At 41.1% G+C, this 25,063-nt stretch overlaps 1 pseudogene; it reads right to left on the bottom strand.

The window, feature by feature from the left end:
• Positions 1-1,634: 1,634 nt before the first annotated feature.
• On the bottom strand, positions 1,635-24,697 carry LOC135224832 (small ribosomal subunit protein uS3-like; annotated as a pseudogene).
• Positions 24,698-25,063: the final 366 nt, after the last annotated feature.

Below are 25,063 nucleotides of genomic sequence, written 5' to 3' on the forward strand. Positions count from 1 at the left end.
CTCAAGTCTTCATGGCGTATTTGGTCAACGGCGGCCTAGGGAGGGTGAAGAAAAGATCCAAATGTATCTCTTATTGTGCAAATAAGGCTATCGAAGACTCCCTTCCATTTCTTTTAACAATAAGACTAAAAGAAACATCTCATTATAATTAATGACCGTCTCATACTATTTTAGCAATCGTATATGAAACAATCAAGACGGGACAGGGCTTTTTTCTAACGCACTGCCACATCTGCCTCTACCGTGGGCCAAAGGCGGTCAGGAGGAAGACAGTTATAGCTTTTTGGGTCTATGGCATTTCATGAAAGGATATTACACATATTGTCAACACAAGGAACAATGGATATCTCCCCCCAACCAAACCCACCCCCCCCCACCCAAAAAAAAAAGCGCCAGTCCTGTCTCTTAAACATTTCCACAAAGAAACCCAGGAGAGAAATTTCCACTGCACAGACTGATCTTCAAAATGGGTTTTTGGGCAACCGTGAGACAACCTCGACATAATAGCTAATTCAGAGGGAGGAGAGAAGTTAGAACTAACTTAGCTCAGTCAGTCGTTTACAAATCAAAACCAGGAAATTCCAGAGGATTACAACAGGTCGTCTTTGGATGAAATGGGTATCCACAGAGATGTTCCTTACCCTACGAGACAGATATGTAATAAGTTTTTTTTTTTTACCAAGCTAGAATTAATTTGATTTCTCGTGTGTTTCGGGGGGTTCAATACTTTGGATAAGTTTCTGGGGTCTTTGACTGAAGTAACACATCTAAGAATTACAACTGGCGAGTAAGTGGAACTTGCTTGCCAAGACAGTAAAATCCGCAAACCTCACTGAAGAACTGATGTCAAACTAAAGTTATTCCTATGTTAAGTAATATTTATAGAAGAAAAAAAGTAAGCAATTTACACGATTTGTTCCAATGTCAAGGGCGATACCAAGATGGGAAAGATGAGCCTTATTTGTCCTGTTGGAATACTTTTAGACAATGGAAGTTTTTTTTTTTTTTTTTTTTTTTTTTTTTTTTTTTGTAGTTTTTACGTGGCTTGGAACTAGTGATTATTCAGCAACGGGATGATCAACGGCTCCAAGCGACATCCGAATCACATCGAGAGTGAAACTTCTATCACCAGAAATACAAATATCTCACACACCTTAATGGAATGCCTGATATTCGGACTCGCAGCCACCAAGCAAGCAGGACAACTGTCGTACCTATACATATATATGAATAAAGATCGATTACAATATTTTCAAGGAATATTTTGTGTATTGGTTGTGAGAGAGAGAGAGAGAGAGAGAGAGAGAGAGAGAGAGAGAGAGAGAGAGAGAGAGAGAGAGAGAGAGAGAGAGAGAGAGAGAGAGAGAATGAATTTCATCAATTTTATAACTTGCAATTTTTGTCTGGCTCTTTTTACTTTAAAAACATTAACTTAAAAATATTAAGCAAATCAATAAAAAAATACCAACGGTCACGAGTTTACAAGCTTTTGTATCGTGTCTTTTGAAGGTCCTGTATGTAATATCTTTTAAATAAACTACAAAGCAGTATCTTTTTATTATTTTCCTGATCTCACCAAAAGAACTTTGGGCAAAAAAGCAAAAAAAATTTCCTTTTTAGATAATAAAATCCCGTTTTTTTTATCTTTTTTTTTTTATTTTCCCCTAAGATTTTAGTACAACTATTCAGTTGGTACAGGTGCTGGTGCAGGGGTGGGCACTTGCACTGCTACAGGTTTCTCCATCTTGTTCTCTGAATGAGGCTCGGTTGGCAAAACTTCGTCCTTGGGCTCAACAATGTTGATGTGATCTGGGAGAGGTGTTCGAGGACCATTCTTACCAGTTGGGTCCCACGGCAACATAATCTTTACCTTAATACCCAGCACACCTGCAAGATGTGGTAAGCTAGTTATATCCACAACAATAAGAGCAACATTGAAATAAACATATTCCCCCCCTCCTCCAATTCAATCTTACCAAAAGTTGAAAACCCATTTGACAAGCAAGAGGTTGAGAGTTTGTGTATTCATTAAATTTGGGCAAAAAACCTTAAGTTACCTTGACGTAAATGAACATGACGAACAGCAGTATCCACATAATGCCTGCGTGGTTCTCCTGAATGGATCATGAGACCATCTGTGAACTTCATGCTCTTGGCTCTCTGACCTCGAAGTTTACCCGAGACGACAACTTCACAGCCCTTTGCGCCAGACTCCATGATGAAGAAGGAGGACACCATAACATGCTCTGTAATGGAAAACAAATTAGTTGCATTTTTATTACTGAGCATGCTGTCTATTTTCCACAAGAAATGACACTCAAAGTAAATCCCAACAAAATAGACAACACTGAAAAAAAGAAACCTTTAACTTTCATGAAAAAAAGAGGACACACAAAGACATACATATACAATCTGGTCATAAACCAGATAAAAGGAATTTTGATGATTAGGTGTTTAATAGATACTTGAATAAAAATCAAGCTTTAGGGAAAATTTTCAACCTTCTATGTCTAAATCAAAATGGGAAAATGCAAAAAGTATTTTTTCCGGCTATAAAAACATGGATATTAAAGATGGGAGAGAGTAACTCCATCAACTCAACTGTCTTTACACCCTCACATTTCCTTCAGGCAGTAAAAAAAAAAGTAACTCCATCAACTCAACTGTCTTTACACCCTCACATTTCCTTCAGGCAGTATATAAAAAAAAGAGGATGATTTGGGATAGGATATGATAATGGATGTCAGGTTTATGCACCTAGGAAATTTTTTTTATGCACTTCAAACCTTAGCCTTTTACACATGACCCACTCCTTAAGTGGAAGCATTGCTGCGTCACTGATAGACTGTCTGTTGGTCTCACTTGTATAGGTTAATGGAAAATGGCTATCTAACATATACAACCTGGCATTTCTGATGCAAAAGGCTGGTGAGGGACTGTGCCGCAGAGCCAGTTCATTAGTATCTTCTATCTTTGTGTAGAAGAGATGAGAGGCGATGGAACCTGTAAATAAACCAACTGCTCTCTACATTTTAAGGATAACATACGGAGTTCCATCCTCCAACTGTGGTAAATGGATCCAAAGCTCTTGTATGCCAAGAAAGGTCACACAATTTGCCGAGAAGCCACCGAAAGTCACATAAAGCTGAAAACAGACATTCCACAAACAGCAAACGGTTACTGACCCTGACTCAGTATCGGGACACTACTTTTTTGTAGACTACTGGTATGGCCCTCTCTCTGAGAGCAAAGGCTGGTTTTGATTGAGAAAGCCATGGAGATTCACTGATCTTAAGGCTTGCAAACTGATGCGTCTAAAAAATCATATAGTACATCCCCAAACCAGACAAGGTCTAAAATGAAATTTTTTATTCAATTAGCCACTTCCCCGATAATTTTGAAGAAATTATCAGATCACATACCAAACCAAGTTTCAACATTTTTCTTATTCCAGATAATTCATACCAAGCACCATCTTAAATATCAGATTGCCAAATTAGCAACATGTCTCTTGTGCAAGAGGCACCACAAGCCCCAAACCTTCACTTTTTCTTTGCAGAGAATCCAACAGAAGATGAAATATGCCAATATATTTGTTTGTATGGTGCTTTTACGTTGCATGGAACCAGTGGTTATTCAGCAACGGGACCAACGGCTTTACGTGACTTCCGAACCACGTCGAGAGTGGACTTCTATCACCAGGAATACACATCTCTCACTCCTCAACGGAATAGCCACAAATTGAACCCACGACCACAGAGGTGGAACGCTAATACCATACCAACTACGCCGCTGAGGCGCTTATGCCAATATATTGAATCATTGGTCAAGCCATACAGGCATCTGGAGAGGTCAAGGAACTTTTATGGCCCTCATTTTGTTGGGAGTATATACTAACGCTTCCATAAACCTCTGAGCCTAAATGTGTGGCTGAAGAATAATGAAATCTCTAGTCCAGCAATCATCGTAAATCCTCCAGCAACTGCCAAGGGGATAGAGGTTTCTAAGAGACATAAGACCATTTCTCTCATGAAAATGCCATTCCAACTTAATCTGCTGACCTCTGCAGTACAAAACTGCCAGGCTCTGCCAAATCTGCTGCAGACAGGGAATTGTCCCTATACCAGGGTAGGAATCAGACCAACCAGGAGACTGCTCAAATGACTAAATGGAAGCATACAATAAACTTTAAGGCACAGGTAGTCAGCCATTGTACTTGGGAGTATCGATATGAGAAGGGGTTGTATTATCATGAGCTATCACAAAAATTAATGTGCTGATTTATAATGTTTTTGTATCAAAGAACAAAACTGCACGTATAAAATTGTCAAGTTAGGTTTTGTTTACTAGGAATGAAAGAATAAAATAGTAGATAGCACCAAAAACAAAAATTATATTAGACATTACATATAAAGAAATACTACAAATAAAAATGGAAAATTAACATGCAAATAATTACTTAAAATAATGCTTTTTGAAGTATTCAAGTCCATTCCTAAATAGGTGAGTTATGGAGATTTGAATGTATAAAACTAATGTTTTGAGAAAAACTATGTTTGTCTTATTGTCACACTCAAAGGTGTCTTGGAAAGCATAGCAGGTACCTATACCCTATCGGTTCCTTGATGGCGAAAAGGGCAGGGCATCGGCGGTCACCTGCGATGCCAAATCATATATTCCCACTCATGTTGTAAGGGATTTGAATGCAGCATAAGTTATACAATGCAAATGTACTTGATTTCTAATTAATTTTTGCCGATTATTGAAAGCCCTCGTGATTTTCTGGCTTTTAACAACAGAAAAACAACACGTTTTTCTTAAACTTGGCAAAAATATTTTCCAGCGTTGCCAGTTCTTCTCTCAGGTGTTAAGCTGACCTTAGGGCATGAAGAGGTCAAACAGCCGGGACTAAACCCCCTACTGGGAAAGGTAGTTGTCGCTTAATTGTCTTTCATGCTGAGCTGGTACCATTCTGAATGCAAATATTCTTTTTAGTTCCCAAAATTAATTTACTTATATATATATAACGAATTGTTTCTTAAAAGTTTTGTATTTATAACTACGTAATACTATCTTTATAATATAGTCTTGTCATTCTTGTTTATTATCATCACTATATGACATTCATGACCCAAATAATAATTTATTTGTTTTGACAAACCCTTAAGAAGATATAAGAATAGAAAAATGTTATGAATACTCTTAATGGAAAGAAAAGAGAGAGTATATTATATAATGATGATAAATTGAATAGCTGCCAATAATCTCTCTCTCTCTCTCATTCAGTGGCTTGTGATAATCACAAGAAAAGTCCTAAAAGAGATTTAATTAAGACTTATATGAAAAACCGAGACCTGGAAGAATGGAAATATTTTTGGAGTGTCAAGGCAACAGGGAACCCCCAGAAGTATATTGCTCCCATGAGACACTAACAAACGCAGCCGCACGGATTAAAAGGGGTAAATGAGAAGGGTAGGCCTTTAAAAATTCGAGAGAAGTACATTTGGCAACGTAGGGGCCCCTCCCAAATCGCCAAGAAGGAGCCGATAGGGTATAGTACCCCTTTTCTTCTTTTTTTTCTCAGAGATATTATCCCACTATTTTCTATAAAATAAAGACTAGCTGATTTTGAACTTTTGTCAACAACTACAAACAAGAGTTAGAGTTACCCTAGCTTTCGTAGGGAGAGTTTTGTTATCACATCTTTTTGTTTATCACCTTTACCAGTGATTTTTTGGGACTTTTCTTGGCTTTCATTATATATGCTAATATTACGAGAACTTGCTTACCATCAACAACCAAACTTCTTACACGGAACATTTATGATAAAATAACACTTGTAAGCCAAGAAAAGAACTGAAAAAATCACTGGTAAAGGTGACAAATACAAAAATACGAGATAATGAGACACCCCCTAAAAAGCTACAGCGTAACCAAGTCGTACCTCCTGACAGCTAAGCCTCCCACCAGTTTGTATCGAAAAGTGATTCTGCCTGTGGCAATGGCACAAAGCCCTCGCTGAGCAACCTTTTCTGCATAGAGTTCAACAGTTTCCATCAGCAAAACCAAATCTCTTCTGCACCAGAGATGTTTAACTCCCTGATGCGACGGCCCTTCTCACCTGTAAACATCAGATCATTAGATACCAACTGAATTTGAATATTAGAATTCATAACAACCAACATACACAAAACCTCAAATAAGTCTATTCAAACAATGTATTTGTACTTAATATTAGCTTTAAAAACAATGACTTACCCAGTACATTCTGAGTACGGGTGGCAAGAATAATGATTTCCGTTCTTGCTGGGGTATGGCGAACCTGCACTCCAGAATAACCATCCTCAGCTAATTCATTGGTAAGGAAGCGGTTAAGTTCTGCCTTGAACACACCATCTTTGACAAACTGTAAGATTTCAAATGGATTTAGTATATAATCACTAAATAAAAACTAAGATTTAATTTATTTCTGATGTTTTCAATGAATACTTTAGTAAGCCTCATACCTACAAGTCATGCCCTTCCTTTTAAGAGATACAACTATCACGCCTTTCCTTTCAAGAAGTTTTAATATAATATTTTAAGTTTCATTCCTTATGTATCTGAAATGTAGAATGAAGCCCCAAGCCAATAGTAAAATAGTTGAAAATAATCTAACTCTTTCATCCTTTCCACCACTTTTAAAGGGATGAAAGATGCACACAGACTATTAAAGAACCGGCTCAATTAAATAATTCTCCAAGAGGTCAATTATTGTAATGGAATAACTGGTCTAGCTCAGACATAGATTCTGACTTGTGCTATACCCTAAAATATATAATAATACCAACAGGCTTAAACACTGATGTGAAACTTGAGGTTTTATTCTATCACGCTCAACTCGCTCCTATAACAATCATAGCTTTCACCCCCATTGTCCATGAACTTCATACTGTTTTAGTCTCTGATGTGCAGTCATCTGCCATCTACAATATAATCTCCCAAAATTCAATGAAGATGATTTGCATAGTCGTAGTAGAATACCTTATTAGTTATTTAAAATACCAATTTCTTACCAAGGGTTTGGTATCTTTTTACAGTTTATATGCAAATGTTTATTAAATAATGTTAACTACACTAATAATCTTTAACTTTCATACTGGCTTTTGATACATATAATAAAGTTTTGTTTTAATTCTAACCCAAGAAACTGCTACAAGCCTCTTGAGCGGCTATATTGCCTCTCAGAGCACCATTTGCCATCTCTTCTCACAAACTCCATGACATTTTTTAAGTTGCACTATTTTTTCAAGATAAAACTATCCATCTTGTAAAAGATTTAACATTTAAAACTTGTTTTACTCTATGTGTATAGTGAAATGTTCTTTTTCAGACCAAACTTGTTTCATACATACTACATACATACATACATACATATACAGTAAGTCCTCGGGTTACGCTGGTCTCGACTTGCGATGTTTCGTGTTACGAACGCGCCCCCATAAAATATAAAAAAATAATATTTTGCGTCGTTCCGTCTTACGCGGTTTAGCGTCGTAAGCAACGTAAACAAACGCGAACTAGTTCCAGGCGCACGGCGAAGAATACGCTTTGTGGGGGAGAGGACGGCGTCGCTTCGCTACGCTCATTCCTCGCCCATACGCCTTTTATTTTGGTTGTTTACACTGCCTCTCTCTCCCCTCGTGTTGTACGTTTTTTTGTAACTTTTTGCTCTTGTTATGGCTCCCAAGCGCAAGGCGGACTCTTCTGATGGTAGTGCATCGAAGAAAAGAAAGGCCATCACCATGGAAATTAAAGTGGACATTATAAAGCGATCTGAGAAGGGAGAAACGCCAACAAACATTGGCCGCTCGCTTGGCCTTAGCCGTTCGACCGTTGCTTACCATTATCAAAGATAAAGAGCGCAATCGTTGAACATGTGAAAGGATCTGCCTCCTAATGAAAGCGACAGTGATAAACTAAGCAGCGTTAGTGGTCTAATAATTGAAAATGGAAAGGTTATTGGTGATTGGTTGGAAGACCAAAATCAACGGCGTATCCAGTCAGCCTTATGGTGATTCAATGTGCAAGGCCAGTCAAACTAATAAAGGTAAGGAATTGTTCTCTCGTTGTTATTGATAGGTATTTTACATTAAATCATGTGGTATTTTTCAATGTTCCGACTTACGCTGAAAATCGTGTTACGATGCATCGTAAGAACGGATCAACGTCGTAACTCGAGGACCCCCTATATATATATATATATATATATATATATATATATATATATATATATATAGTATATATATATATATCGAGCTACAATGTCCTTTAATATCTAATTCGCTCTACCTCGGAATTAATATATTTTCATATACTATGCTAACCGAAGGGGAATTTTTTCTCGATAATAGACTTGCCTGGACCAGGGCGCGAACCCATGGATCCTTTCAAATCCAAGAATGTCAGTGAAGCTTTTACCTACTACACCACCACTGACGTTCCTGGATTTGAAAGGATCCATGGGTTCGCGCCCTGGTCCAGGCAAGTCTATTATCGAGAAAAAATTCCCCTTCGGTTAAGCATATATGAAAATATATTAATTCCGAGGTAGAGCGAATTAGATATTAAAGGACATTGTAGCTCGATATATGTATCGAGTATCTATATATATATACATATCATTCGAGCTGCAAATGTCCTTTAATATCTAATTCGTCTCTACCTCGGAATTGATATATTTTCATATGTACCGAAGGGGTAATTTTTTAGTTTGATAATAATTTCGTCCCCTCATGGGATCGAAACACCGTCCAGTGGACAGGAACGAATCAGGAACGGCCAGTGACATTATCCAGTCGGCCTCTCTGTTGGCCGACTGGATAACGTCACTGGCCGTTCCTGATTTAGTTTTCGATCCCATGAGGGGACGAAATTATTATTGACTCAAAAAATTCCCCTTCGGTACATATATGAAAATATGATATTGTTAAACTACAATAAAGTTTTGTACATACTTACCTGGCAGATATATACATAGCTATAGTCTCCGACGTTCCCGACAGAATTTCAAATCTCGCGGCACGCGACAGGTAGGTCAGGTGGTCTACCTTACCCGCCGCTGGGTGGCGGATGTACGAACCACTCCCGTTAAGCTTGTCAGATTCTCTTCCACCTGTCTCCTGAGGGGAGGCTGGGTGGGCCATTAATCGATATATCTGCCAGGTAAGTATGTACAAAACTTTATTGTAGTTTAAACAATATCATTTTTGTACATGAACTTCACTGACAGATATATACATAGCTGATTGGGCACCCTTGGTGGAGGGTAAGAGACAGCTCAATAATACAGGTAAGACGGGAAACAACTAACTGTTGTAGGATATAAAAACCTTGGTTCTCACCTTTTCAGGATGAAGACTTCATAGATACTATCTCTGAGTCTGCATTGCCTGGAGAGCTACAGCTAGGACGTGACCTGATGCTGAAAGACTCTCGGATCTACCACTGGGATATGTGATACTCCCCTATTGTGGTAGAATCCAAGTCGGATGCTGTTAGAGGGACCTTGTCCGCTTACCTAACAGATCCTTACCACTACCTCTGCAAGGAGCCAAAACCCACCAGACCACCTAACCAAAATACAAAGGGTTAATATTACGACAAAAAGAGTGCCTCCTGCAACCTCTTTCAGACAACCAAAAAACAACAATATAAAATATAGGGTATAACATATAAAAAATTACACCAGGATAAGTTTCAGCTCCCTGCCCCAGCACCGAATCCGCCGACTACGAAAGGACCCAAGGCGAGCATTTATCATGTGATTTTTACATCACGTAGGTAGTGGTTTGCGAAAACCGATTGGCATCTCCAAAAAGTCGCCTCCATCAAGTTCCGCACAGATATTTTTTCTGAAATGCAAGCGAAGTGCGATGGCTCTCACCCTCGTGAGCTTTCACTTTCAGTAGTCTAAAATGGTCTTCCTTACAGGCAACTGTGCCTCTGTAATAAGGCTTCTCAGAAAAAAGGAAAGAGCATTCTTCGACATGGGCCGAGTGGGAAGGGGTCCTTTACGGTAGCACCAAAGTACATCTTGATTAGCCTTAAGTTGTTCCTTCCTCTTAAGGAAATACTTCATAATTCTCATAGGGCAAAGGAGTTCTTTCAGGCTCTTCCCCTACTAGAAAAGATAAACTACGAACTTCAAAGCTCCTGGGCCAAGGAAGGGCGTGATGGGTTTTCATTCTTTGCAAGGAAACTTGGAAGAAAACGAACACACCATACAATCTTCCTTAAACCCTACCTTGCCCTCAATAGCTTGGAGCTCACTCACTTCTTTTAGCTGTAGCTAGGGCCAAAAGGAAGATAGCCTTCTTCGTCAAGTCCTTGAAAGAGGCTAAGCCAGAGGTTCGAATCTAGACGATCCAAGGAATTGTAGGACTACGTCTAGATTCCAGTTCGGTACTACATGAGGACGCTTAATGGTTTCAAATGATCTAATAAGATCATGCAGGTCCTTATCATCGGATATATTTAAGCCTCTATGCCGAAATACCGCCACCAAACATACTGCGGTATCCCTTAATAGTTGACACAACCAGATGACATTCTTCTTTGAGGAAAATAAGGAAATCCGCAATTTGGGTCACAGAGGTACTGGAAGAGGAAATGTTCTTCCTCTTGCACCAACGTCTGAAGACATCCCACTTTGACTGGTATACCGCAAGGTGGAAGGTCTCCTCGCTCTTGCGATTGCTTTTCAGCAGCTGCTGCTGAAAAGCCTTTCGCTCTGACCAACTTTGGACAGTCTGAAACCAGTCAGACTGAGAGAGGAGGATTTTTGTGGTACCTGTCGAAGTGGGGTTGTCTGAGTAGATCGCTCCTTAGCGGGAGCGATCTTGGGAGGTCCACCAACCATTCCAGTACCTCTGTGAACCATTCTTGGGCCGGCCAAAAGGGAGCGATTAAGGTCATTCTCGTTGAATCGGACTCTACGAACTTCTTGATAGTTAGCCCCAGGATCTTGAAGGGGGGAAACGCGTAGACGTCGAGTCCGTTCCAGTCTAAAGAAGAGCATCTATTGCTACTGCCTCTGGATCCGATATCGGAGAGCAGTAAGGATCCAGCCTCTTGTTCTTTGACGTGGCAAAGAGGTCTATGTGTGGCCTGCCCCATAACTTCCACAGGCTCTGGCATACATCCAGATGAAGAGTCCATCTGTGGGAAGGACCTGATCTTTCCTGCTGAGGAGATCTGCTCTTACATTCCTTTCTCCCTGCACGAACCTGGTGAGAAGCTTGATTCCTCTTTCTTCTGCCCACAGAAGAAGGTCTCTTGCTGTCTCGTACAGGGAGAAGGAATGCGTCCCCCCCTGTTTCCTGATGTATGCCAGAGCTGTAGTGTTGTCCGCGTTGACCTGCACTACCGATCTTCTGACTTTGGGCTCGAAAGCCTTCAGAGCCAACCACACAGCCATCAACTCCTTTCTGTGATGTGCCAGGCTACCTGGTCCCCCACCCAGGTACCTGACATTCGTTGGTTCCCAGAGTTGCACCCCACCCCATGTCCGACGCGTCGGAGAACACAACCACCCCAGGTTGGGGGTCTGTGATTGAAGAGACAGTCCCTTCGCAAAGAGGTTGGGATCTGTCCACCATAAGAGATGTTTCTTGATGTCCTGGGATCAACGACGGGGAGAACGTCAATCCTGAGAACGACGACTCCAATTCGATGAAGAAAGAATTGGAGCGGTCTCAGGTGCAACCTCCTAGGGAAACAAAGAATTGCTCCGAGAGGAGGAGTTGTCCCCCAGCAGACTCATCCACTCCTCACTGTGCCATACTTCTTTCCCTAAGAAGGTTGTTACTCTCTCGAATCCTCGGGCTATCCTTTCCTGCGAGGGAAAAGCCCGAAAACTCAGAGAGTTCATCTGTATCCCGAGATACACACACTCTTGCTCGGGAATTAGTGATGACTTCTTGAAATTGACGAGAAGTCCCAAAGCCTTCGTCAATTCTAAGGTTACTTGTAAGTCCTTCAAACAACGATCTTCTGAATTGGCCCTTATTAGCCAATCGTCGAGGTACATGGATATCCTCACCCCTTTCAAATGAAGCCATTGAGCCACATTCCTCAAAATCCCCGTGAACACTTGAGGGGCCGTCGAGAGGCCGAAACACAGAGCCCTGAACTGAAAAATTTTCCCCCCCATCATGATCTGAGAAACTTCCTCGAGGAAGGATGGATCGGTACGTGGAAGTAAGCGTCCTGTAAATCCAAGGAAACCATCCAGTCCCCTGGACGAAGTGCTGCCAGCACTGATGAAGGCGTTTCCATCGTGAACTTCTTCTTTTCTACGAAGAAGTTCAGGGCGCTTACATCCAACACCGGTCTCCATCCCCCTGAGGACTTCGGAACTAGGAAAGGCGGTTGTAGAAGCCCGATGAATGATGGTCTGTCACTAGTTCGATAGCCCCCTTCTCCAGCATCTGATCTACTGCTAGATGGAGAGCTTGATTCATGATGGGGTCTCTGTACCTGGCCGTCAGTTCCCTTGGGATGGTCGTCAAGGGAGGTCTTTCGACGAAAGGGATGAGGTAACCTCTCCTCAAAATAGAAAGGGTCCAAGGATCCCGCCCCCCTTTTTGGGCCAGACTTCTGCAAACAACTCTAAGAGTCTGGCGACCCACCGTTGTTTTGAAGGGACTTGCAAGTTATTTGGGGGCTTTAACAGACTTGGCGAAAGTCTTACCCCTTCTTGAAGGTCTACGACCTCTAAACGTAGAGGTTCTTGATGACGATGCCCCTCGAAAGGGTTCTCGAACACTTGCTTTTTCCTTCTTAGCCTTGGTAGGGAGGAAGGGCGAGGTTTCTTGCCGACTGTGCCAAAAGGTCCTGGGTGGCTTTGGCCGAAAGTGACCTCGAAATGTCCTGCACTCGATGTTTTCGGGAACAACTGAGTAGACAGAGGAGCAAACAGCAAAGAAGACCTCTGAGCATGGGAGACCGACTTCGTTAAGAAGGAACAATAAACCGATCTCTTCTTCACGATCCCGGCCCCCATAAAGGGAGGCGATTTCACTCGCTCCGTCTCTTACTGACTTGTCCATACAAGACAAAAACACACACAAGATCATCTGGTGAAATTGACTCTGGCACTTCAATTTTCTTGGCTAGGACTCCCAACGACCAATCAAGGAAGTTAAATACTTCTAGCACTCTAAACATACCTTTGAGCAAATGATCCAATTCATTCATTGCCCAAGTCGTCTTAGCAGAGTTAAGGGCAGTTCTCCTTGTCGAATCTACCAGCGCCGAAAAAAATCCGAATCAGACCGAAGACGGTAGACCCAATCCTAAGGGCTCTCCTGTTTCATACCAGAAACCAGCGCGTCCTGATAACTTCGAAGGAGGAAAAGCGAACATCGTTTTCCCCGCTTCTTCTTTGGAAGCCATCCAGGAACCAAAACTCCTCAGTGCCTTCTTCATAGAAAGAGTTGGCTTCATCCTCACACAAGAAGACTCTTCGCTGTCTTCGCCGTTGAAAAAGTGAGTGAGGAGAAGGAGGAGCCGTAGGCGTAAGGGAATCCCCAAAAACTTGTAAAAGTAGCTCTGTAAGCTTCTTCGTAAGAAGAGACAGCAGCAGAAGTGTTCGGTTCCTCATCCGAACCTTCCAGGACGTCTTGTCGAGGCTGACGCGCGGAATATCCTTAGGTGACGAAGGGATCCTAGCAGGAGTTGAGCGAGAGGTTGGAGAACCCCCTCTCTTAGAAGAGTTCACATCCCACTGGAGAACGATGAGAAGATCTGGAAGTCTACGATGAGACTCCCTCTTCGAGGTATACGGAATCTCAGCCGAGGAAGAGGTAGGCTCCTACTCCGAGAATCCTCGGAAACATCCGCAGGGCGCTTACGAGGAGGCGAGCGCCTACTATACTCTATGCACCTATCCTGAGGCGAGCGGCTGCCAGGAGAAGAGCGCCTATCGAGAGCAGAGCGCTTGCGCGGCTCTCCATACCTGTCCAGTTGCGTACGATCAACGGAAGTTCGACTGGAAGGCGAATGCGCCTACTAGGAGAAGGCTGCTTGCGAGACTCTTGACGTCTAACAAGAGGGTAACATTCAGGAGAAGGGCGCTTCAACACTAACGAGCGCCTACTTGGAGAAGGGCGCTTTCCGGGATTTCCTGGTGCCTACCAAGAGACAAACGGTCAGGAGAAGTGCGCCTAGAAGCGGAGAGCGCCTACACGGAGAAGGGCGCTTCTTGAAAGACTCTTGTTGTCTGCCCTTAGGAGAATAATCAGGATATGACGCCTTAAAAGAGACGAGCGCCTACTAGGAGAGCTATGTGCAGTAGGCTCTTGGCGCCTACCTTGTGGGGAGCGGCTAACAGAAGGCCGTCTATCATGCACACGACTCCTACCAGACTCTAGATGCCTGTCAGGAGAGAAGTCACGATCCGATACTCGAGGAGAGTGACATCTGGAAAGAAGAACGCCTACTTGTATAAGGGCGCCTTCTATAATCTTGAGGCTGCTGAGGAGAAGTCTCACGCGAGGGAGTTGAAGAAATCGCGGGAATCCAATCTGGAGAAAAAACTTCTTTCTCCATAGAGCGTCCTACCGATGTTTGGCGCCTTGAAATAGAAAGAGAGCCAGGCGAGCGAGGGCGCTCCCGCGAGCGAGGGCGCTCACAGCGAGCCCCACCTTCATACGAAACCTCCACATATGAAGGAGAACGATCCTCTGAAGAGCGCGCTAGATCTCTTGATCGGAAGAGAAAACGTCCTTCTTCCTACGTGATCTAACTGCTAGAGAGTCTGCTAGCGCCGTGATCTGAGCTTGAAGTCCCGCGAGTACTCTCGTAGGAGAATCTTCTATTTCTTCCTCGGAAGCAGGCGCCGAGCGCGGAGCGCGAGAGAAGAACGATCATATAGGATTTCTTGGGTTTCTTCGCCTCCACCGACGATTCTTCCGGGAAAACCTCCGGACTAGAAGCCAAAGGACTGCATGGAGCCTTCCAAGCCCTCTTCAACGGGCGCGACGCATCCGGGGAGTTCAACCTCTCTTCGGAGAGGGAGACGACGAAGAGGAGAAGCATTGGCGTAGGAGCTCCTTCTTGTAGCGATCCGAGGCAGCCTGGGAGCGTACTTCAGGATCTGCCGAGGGGACGCCTGACCGGTGGGGGCTCCTCCCTAGCCCTCCTGCGGCTTTCGACTTCCTACTCCACTGGAACTGGGAGTCTGGAAGAGGTCTAGGCCTAGAGGCACTAAGGAGCGGTCAGACGCACCCTCCACAACACTGGGGACACTGCACTGATCACTAACACTCTCCTTACCTTCCAAGTGACGAATCTTTCTGATCCACAGAACGATTCTTGGCTTTCAGAGCTGCCGCCTCCGAAGGCGAATCTTCGGCTTCGGTGCGGGGAGCCGGGGCTGCAACTTGGGAAGAAGGTTCTAATTCTACGTTAGTACTATTAGGATCCACATCCAACTCACTCATTCTAGATCTGCTAGAACTTCTAGAGGAAGCCTTACGCACTCTATCACGTTCCACTTCCTAACATAAGAAGAGAGAGCCTTATATTCTTCTCATTCAATCCCTTACATTCACTACAAGGGTTAGCAAAAGCACATTCATTCCCCCTGCATTTCATGCAAACCGTGTGGTCTACCGAAGCTTTCGGCAAACCTCACCTTACATCCTTCATTCACGCAAACCCTAAACAAAACCGAAGTTTTAACTACCGATTCTAGATCAGACATCGTTAAAGAAAAACAAACTCAAAATCAAACCGGTCCACAATCAGCGTATGCCAAGCCAAACAAAGCGAATACGTCACCAAAAGAAGTCCAAATTAACTCCAGGCATGCGAGAATCGAAAAACTATCGAGCAGGAACCGACAACAGTTGTTATCGTTGCCGCGACAGAGAAAAATCTGACAAGCTTACGGGAGTGGTTCGTACATCCGCCACCCAGCGGCGGGTAAGGTAGACCACCTGACCTACCTGTCGCGTGTGCCGCGAGATTTGAAATTCTGTCGGGAACGTCGGAGACTATAGCTATGTATATATCTGTCAGGGAAGTTCATGTACAAAAAATATCAATTCCGAGGTAGAGCGAATTAGATATTAAAAGGACATTTGTAGCTCGAATGATCTATATGAATCACAGTGTGTGAAAATTATTCATTCATTCATTCATACATACATATACACACACACACACACACACACTATATATATATATATATAACTTAGTTGCCTATATTTGTGAAAATATGAGAAGTCATATTCACAGTGCTTACTTGATTGTAATTAGTATACACATTTTGTTCTTAATACACCACAAATTCCACTTGAAATATGTTTCAAGTGGTGGGAACAATATTTCAGCCTTATTGTACATCTGGTGGCCAAAAATCATCTGTGAGCAGAAGGACTGAGTGAATTGTTTATGAAAACACTTTTGTTATTTTTTTTTACTAGCAATTTCATTGATTTAGGTCTATATTACTATATTGATTTTTATTTTTTGTTTTGTACTAGGAATGGCAATCATCACCGCCAATTGAGTAGAGCTTCACACATATGCCGATGCCTTTTTAAACTTTTCATGACTTCTAGTTGTAGTTGTTATAGTAATGCAATGAGGATAAAATTGCTCTAATATTAATGTACATATATTACAAATAGATACGCTAAATTCACTTATTTGCACGGTTTTGTTCAAGTTTTATATACCCAGTTTGGAGGTAAACAAACACCAATTGCAACAGTGATAAATGTGAAATAAAATTAATGAAAAGTATAAATTATATGTGGAACAAGATGTCAGTAGTACTGTAAATTCATACATTCTCATTCTAAGTAGTATTCAAAATCTTTACTTAAGCCACCAAATATACAGTGGCCACCGAACGGGGATTTAAATGCACGTGGGAGCTGTTAGAAATATTGGTAGCAGCACCGAAATGAGATGCCTTATTGATAGAAAATCTGATTAAGGTTGTCTTTGTATACTAACACATTACAATCATTAACCTAAGCTTTTTAATGACAATTCTGCGAAACAAAAATGGGGATATTTGCAATGGGAGAAATGGTTTTATATGTCTGTTGTTTTTTTAGATTTGGCAGCTGGGTATGCGGAGATTAAACACGGGTGGAGAGGATATAACCAGCCCCACCAAAAGAGCTCACTTCATTCTGGAAACAGTTTAGAGGTACAGGAAAATAAATTTCCAATGTAGCTACGAATCCATGCAGTTATCCTATATATATATATCCAATTAGGGCTAGTCCCAACTCAGGATAAAATCTGGAAGACAAAAGGATAAGGCAGCATCGTTCCTGTAATTGTATCACAACAATGTTTCACAGCAGATGCTTTTGTCACACTTTCAAGGCTGCATTGATTAAAAAAAACCCATGTTTTAAAGATGGATTTTTTTTTAATCAATGCACATTAAAACATCGATATATACAAAAACTGTAAGGCAAATTAAAAACAGGGGGAATAGGAACACAACATAACCTAAACAGGAAAAGTAATGAGAACAGGAACAGGACATAACCTAAACAGAAGTAATAAGACTGAAAGGGCCTTAAGTTTACTGAAGGCCCAGCAAGAGCGAGAAAGGACTAGAGAATGAAAGTAAGAACAGAAGGTTAAGAGATAAACATTTGAACAGATGTTGTCTGAGTATTGTATCAGGACAGTCTTCTTCATAATAATAAATTCTAGCACACCTATTGAGGTTTTCATTTTAGGCTTTTCCTATTATACAACAATTTTTATATCAGTTTTGCACATTTATACACGATTTCTTATATATGAGTGTTCTGGATTAGTCAGTACACATCCAGTTCTATAGCTTACACCTTTATGGGACTCTATGCGCATCAGTCCAACTATTACAGTTTAGCTTGCCCTTTCTCACTCTTGCTGGGTCTTTAATAAACTTATGTTTCAGTCTTATTACTTCTGCTGTTCCCCTATTTCTCCTGGTTTTAATTTGTATCAATGTTTTTAGGTGCATTTTTGTAAAATGGTTTTTTAAATCATAGCAGCCTTGAAAATGCGGCAAAAGCATGTCTTGAAATGTTTACATGATAAACTTGTAAGAACAATGCTGCCTTACCCCTTTGTCTTCGAGATTGTATCCGGAGTCGAGAGTCATGCTAAGTGGATACATTATATAAAATATATATATTAATGAAATGGACAGCAATTGCCTGTTCCACCAAGAAATACCAACTCCCTCAATATTATTATATAAGCTTAATGAAATTTCTAAAAATTTTATAAGATTTTTTCATTCTCAACTCGTTCATGTTATCTAAACCAATATTATTATCTCGTCAGTTACTTTTTCCCTTGGTCATCAAGCAAAAATATATAATTAACATTTTTGCTGAAATGGCCCATTAAGTGCAGTAGGCCATGACGTCGCAGGTAACGTGGTGGGCCACTTGACTGTTTTTGCTCCATAAGAAATAAAAAGACCCGGATTTGAATTGCCCATGAAATTGTTAAGGTAGGGGAGTTATCATTTAGACGCATATAATTTATTTAATAAAAATAATTACATTATATATATCAGTAGGTACAGGTTGGCTTAGTTCACTTCTTTTTTTTTTGTATAATTATAAATTTGTATTTTTCTTCAAAACTTATATATGGGCCTCAATGCTAACTTTACTTAACGACTTTCTGGCCATTGCAAATTTGGCCCCATTACTTGACCTGACAAGGGTGGAACTTGGCCCTACAATTTAAAGCAATTAATCCACAGAGAAGAGGAGGTAGATCTAGGGTACTTATCCGCGGCAACCTAGACTATGGCAGTTGCGGTTTTTCTATGCAGTTTTATCTGCCCGGGCCGCCAATCCTTCCACCAAGGTAAGTAGTTCCACCCGAAACAGCTGACGACCTTGTGGCCCGACCCAATCGCACCATGCGACCTCCTTAGTCTCTGATTGCTGCCCTCCCCGACATGGCTGTGTCCTCGTCTCATCCCGCTCACCTACACTTTGCCGCCGCCAATCCGGTCACATTGCTGGATTTGGGTGTCCTTTCTAGTGACGAAAGGTCATTATTTATATTTTTAATGAAAAGTGGCCTTATTGGCGATTTTAGCGGTTAATGCAATCAGTGTGAAGAAGGCATAATCAGCCTGGTGAAGCATGGCGAAACCTTCCAGTATTTGTTCCCCCAATTTCATCCTTCTGACTCGTCCAAAGATTCCGATTTCAATCCCAACTAAGGTAAGTCTGGTTTTATATATTTTTTTTTTTATTTGCAACTTTTTCTTGCCAAAACATACAAGCTTGCCAAAACTAATTTTTTTGTGTTTTTGGTCTATGCCTTTTTTTTCTTGCCAGAACATACGAACTTGCCAAGAATCTTTTAAAATGTCCGACCGCGCCGAAACTAACTTTTTTGTTTTTAGGTCTATGTCTTTTTCTCTTGCCAGAACATACGAGCTTGCCAAGAATCTTTAAAAATGTCGGTAAGCGCGCGCCAAAATAATTTTTTTTTTGTTTTTGTCTATGCCGTTTCTTCTTGCCAGACATACGAGCTTGCCAAGAATCTAAAATGTCTAAGGTCGCGAAGCGCCGTCCGCTGCGCCGAAACTAATCTTTTTAGGTCTATGCCTTTTTTCTTGCCTGAACATACGAGCTTGCAGAATCTTTTAAAAATGTAGGTACTGCGCGGAGCGCGTCCGACCGACACAAAAACTAATTTTCCCCCACCCAAAACCCTGTTCCCAAAACTTCCACCTTTATTCTGTTTTTATAGACTTTTTTGATATTCCATAAATGCACGTTTTCAAAATTTGCGCACATACGTCCGCCAACTCTCTAGCAGACGGTACTCTTGCCCAACGAATCGACAGGCGCTCCCGGATGACTGTAATTAAACCCCCAGGTGCCAGTACTAAACACGGCGAAGTACATTGGACGGCCCCCAATCCCTAGTGGATGTCGTATCCACAGGTTACGTTCCTTGCAGTCTGTGCGGACTACTTTCTGTAGAAAATACCGAAGAGGATATGGGTAGATCTAGGGTAGAAACATCACAGCAGGCCAAGCAGGCCACCTACAATCAATGCAAGCCACCCTCCGAAAAAAGTACATTATAACGCGTCCTGACACCCGAGATGGGCCATCAGTCGCGACTTCTTGTTGTGAGAAACGGAGCTAAAGACCTCTACTCTCCTTTCGAAGTAAGTATTTTCTCCAAAGTTAGAAATTAAGGCCAAATTTTAAGATTTAAACAGAGGGTACTGAAAATGGCGCCCACGGCAGTGGAAATCTCACCAAAACAAACGCTTTAGAAATTTTTACTTACAACTAAAAATGTTTCGAAGATTGACGCCATATCGATGTTTACGGAGTCGCTTGTGTCAACAAACTTTCCATTTCCTGTGATAAATCCGCACACCACTTGTACCCACGACGCTGGAGCACTTTTATCACAACAATCGAAACACGATTTCTCACCAACAACAAGCCAGGCGTAAACAGCTGTTTTGGGTAGAGATGACGAGAAGCGTGCTCTTGGCTAATTTTTAAATAAGTAGTAAAACATCAATATTTTACATATTTATGATGATTAATTTGAAAATATTCGTTATTGAAAAAGTAACTCGACTCTGACTCAAATTTAAGTAATTATGTTTCTGAATTAGAACGTTCTTTCAAGTTCTGTATTATGACGTCACGACATCTTGACTTTCGTACTATTGTAAATAATTGCTATACTCAACTGTCATTGCAGAACAGTTTACCAGTTATTCATGCAGATTGTTATCAGCTATACATGTAATTGTTATAATCGTAATGCGCATATATATCTTTATTATTTACTTTTGGATATATGAAGATGTTTTACTGCTGGATTATCGCCGTAGTGTGACGCAATCGTTTTCGGTCCATGGGCCTGTCTGTTTTCGCACCATAAGAAATTATGGGGGCGCCGAATTTGCAATGACCAGAAAGTCGTTAAAAGAGGAAAGTTAGCATTGAGGGGCATATGTTTTGACTGAGAAAAATACAAATTTATTCAATAGCTAGCTTGTAAAAAATACTTGGTTATAAAAACTTGATTGACACTAAGCAGCATGTCTACTATGGGTTTTCAGAGACAGTGCAAGCACGTTTTTGGGCAATACCTATTTCTGTAACGAACACTCTTAACAGAACGAGATTGTTTTGCTATAGTGCATTACACCCAGTGCCGTAATTTATAAGGGTATCGTGAATCACTAATCGTAAAGAATAACGACACTTGTCCTTGTACCAAGAGACAAAAACTCCATTATGCAGAAATGGATACGCACGCGTATAAAGCTCCACCTACCCTCTCCCCAACCACCCCCCCCCCTCCACCGCCATCCCTTTTCTTCTTCGTTCCTCCGCCTCCTTTCTCTCTCTCTCTCTCTCTCTCTCTCTCTCTCTCTCTCTCTCTCTCTCTCTCTCTCTCTGTTGCCATTCGGTTATGTGTTGACCCTCCAAACTGGGTATAAGACTACACACAAAACGTTGAAATTGGTGAAATTAGGCTAAGTATTGGGAAGTATATATTACATAAATATTAAAGCAATTTATCATTATTGCATTACTATGACAACTAGAATTCATGGAAACAGTTATAACCTGTTAAGCGTCACCCACGAAATAATACGTTTACCGCGATACTACTCGGTAGCGCCTTCAACGGGATATTACGTTCAAGACTTTAACTGTGCTTGTCAAGCCGTCAGCCCCGTAATAATACGTTTACTCGTATAGAAAGTGTAGGAACATCATTTGGTAACACTCTCAGCACATGGGAAACTTATTTCCAGCCTGGCAACTACTTTCCTGGTGGTCGCTTTATGCTAGAAAACTGCCTGTCCCTGTTGGTTTTCTTTCATACGCTTCAGGCGTTTATCGAGACAAATTGGATTCGCGTCTTTCACAATGAATGTCCCAGAGGCATATTTCTTTAGGTGAGATCAATCAAATACTAGATGAGGAGTGTGATATTGATAACCTATTTGATGATGAGAGCTCTAGTTCTGAATCCTCCAGTGATGATACAAACTTTTCTTCCATTGCGGGAGTGAAGATGACTTTTCTTTGCCGAGTGACTGGATCCGAAGAGAGAGATAGAGAGAGAGAGAGAGAGAGAGAGAGAACGAGAGAGAGAGAGAGAGAGAGAGAGAGAGAGAGAGAATTTCCTACAGTTAATTACTGTATGAATAACAAGCATAAAAATCAATATTAACTTTGAAAAAACTAACATCAGTGCTATGATCGCTGATTACAATAAAAGCGTGACGGTACGTTAGCAGCGAGCTCATCAGGGGCGAACGCTTAACAGGATAATGGAACGGCGTATGTGTGAAGCCTCCACTAATGTGGCAACGATGATTTTGCCATTCTTAGCATGCAAACATTAAAGCATGCAAACATTAAAGGTAACATTTATTTCTGGCATACGATTATTTAAGAAATTCAAATACTAATAAAGACTGAAATCAATGAAAAGTGCTAGCAAAAACAAAAAAGCAAAAAAAAAAAAAAAAACGTAGTCGTTCCTCTATGCACTTTTCCGTATTCGTTCCTCTATGGTTTTTTCGGCAGCCAGATGTACGAAAACGTTAGAACATTTGATTTTATCTACGTTAGAAATATCTGTAATTTTCGGGGTAATTTGGTTGCAAAAAGGGATATATTACATGAATTAAATCAAAATTTTTAAATAACAATGTAAATTTAAACTAAATAACGAGTAAAGTAAAACAGTTTAGGGAATAAAACTTTGCAGTTTCGTCGTCTGTCGTCGTCGCTGTTTGTAATTGTGTTTATGGCGCGCGCGCTTAGAAACCAGGAATAGCAACGGGTTTAAAGTGCAATGTGGAGTGAACTGAGACCAAAATGTGTATAATAACAATCAAATAAGCACTGTGGAGTTTCATTGTGATGGCAGTAAGGATAAAAACCGCCGATTACAAGGTAAGAATGAATTCAGTTCCAACCATAACCCCGGGAAATAACAAAAGTTTCATACTTTCACTAATATAGGCAACAAAATGTTGTTTTATTGTGCTGATTACAACTGCAATCTTGAGTAAGATCAATAAACGTTACATACATACGCTAACATTGTTCAAATGAGTGCTGGGAAGGCTGGGGAAAGATGGTGGCCGTCACTGATGAGAACCGTCCATGAAAAACGTAGCCGCCATATTGGATTTCAACTGCCTTGAAAACATATTTTACGAAAGCTCACATGGCTTATTTTAGTTCGTATAGGGCTTTCATATATCACAATATGTTGACGAAACTTCAGTCTTTTAAATGGTATGCTTAGAGTTGCAATTGTATTCATGTTCACCAATTAATATCGAGTGAATAAGACCCGTCTACCGTGATGAGGGTTGGCCTGTTGTGATGTTTCCCCCTAAATATTACTTAAAATTCTTCTTCAGGAAGTAAAACTGCATAGAAAAACCGCAACTCCCATAGTCTAGGCCGCCGCGGATAAGTATCCTAGATCTACCTTATACCGCATATGGAAGGGGAGGCAGTGGTGGCCATGAGATATTAAAGCTGAAAATTGGCCAAAACCATCCTTTCCTACAATGCAGTGTCCTGATCTAACCAGACATTGCATTCCAAACCTGACATGATTTAGGGCACTGCAACCAGCCAGGTTAGACTAGGTCAAGGCAAGTCTGGTTAGAATATCTTACTATCGTATTGCCAACTAGGCCAGCAGTAGGCCTGATTCCGTACTCTAAATTTGTTCTGTTGTTAGAATCAGCTACATGTATGGCCTTATAGCGCAGAGGTAAACCTTATTCATTAAAGAATGGCGGTAACCGAGCTAAACTATAGGGTAAAAAACCGCATGGTACAGGGGTTGACCATGTACAATCAATGAGTACAACCCCCAAAAAAGTCCATTATAACGCGTCCTGACATCGGAGATGGGCATCAGACGCGACTTCTTGTTGGTGAGAAACGGAGCTAAAGACCTCTACTCCGGTGTCAGGACGCGTTATAATGTACTTTTCTTGGGGTTGTACACATTGGCGTATACATGGTCCACCCCTGTACCATGTGGTTTTTTAACCTAGTTGGTCAAGTTTTGGCCCAGTTACATTACCTAGTCCAAGCCTAAGACGAACCAAGGATATGGCAGCAGCCATCATTAACAATAACGCTCAAAATGCCTTCAAGTACAAATGACTACCGCCATACGCTAGAGCCGCATCGATGGGCGTATAACAAATAGTCAAGAAGGGTCATTAGCTTATCCAGAGACTACCCGGGACGCCCTCGGTGCGACAGGCAAGCCGATCTTGCAAATAACAATTTCAACTGAAACAAATACCGACTACAGATGACACAGGATACACCAGTGAAAATACCCGCAACAACAATTTGCTAGGTTTTTAATATACGAAAATAAGTAAACCTTACAAAAATCCAAACAGGTTCCACATGACACACATGGACGTGATGCCGCGTGCTAAGCGGTTTGCACAATCATTTTCATTTAACAATGGCCATTCGATAAATTCGACTTCTTTCAATGGCGAGCTATATGTCTAATACACCAAATCTCTTTATATTATACACAATAGCAATAATAACAATGGGTAAAACGGTTAGATTTGTAGTACCTTTTTCTTTTTGCTGATAGGGGTAGCCATCTTGGCGTAAAGAGAGTTACTGAACGAAAGAGAACAACACATGAGAACTGGAAAATTGTTCACTTTTTAAACGTATCTACAGATTATAAGAAATTTATTTTTTTATACAAATATTAACAAAATTTCAAAATTTATATTTATTTATGAACTTTTAGGATTTTTTCAGAAAAGAGAAACTTAAGGAATTTACCGGGCTTACTGGAAGGAGAGGTGTTTCTATGACGTCACTAAACAGTATTTACAGTGATTGTTCGTAAATTTAAAATAAGTACGGGCCTGAACTCAGGCACTCTGTAAGTTTTGTAAAACCATTAAATGGATTAATAAGGCTTTTTTTTATACATTTAGACGAAGACCCACCAACCG

The sequence above is a fragment of the Macrobrachium nipponense genome, chromosome 12, assembly GCF_015104395.2.
Source record: "Macrobrachium nipponense isolate FS-2020 chromosome 12, ASM1510439v2, whole genome shotgun sequence".
Classification (NCBI taxonomy): domain Eukaryota; kingdom Metazoa; phylum Arthropoda; class Malacostraca; order Decapoda; family Palaemonidae; genus Macrobrachium; species Macrobrachium nipponense.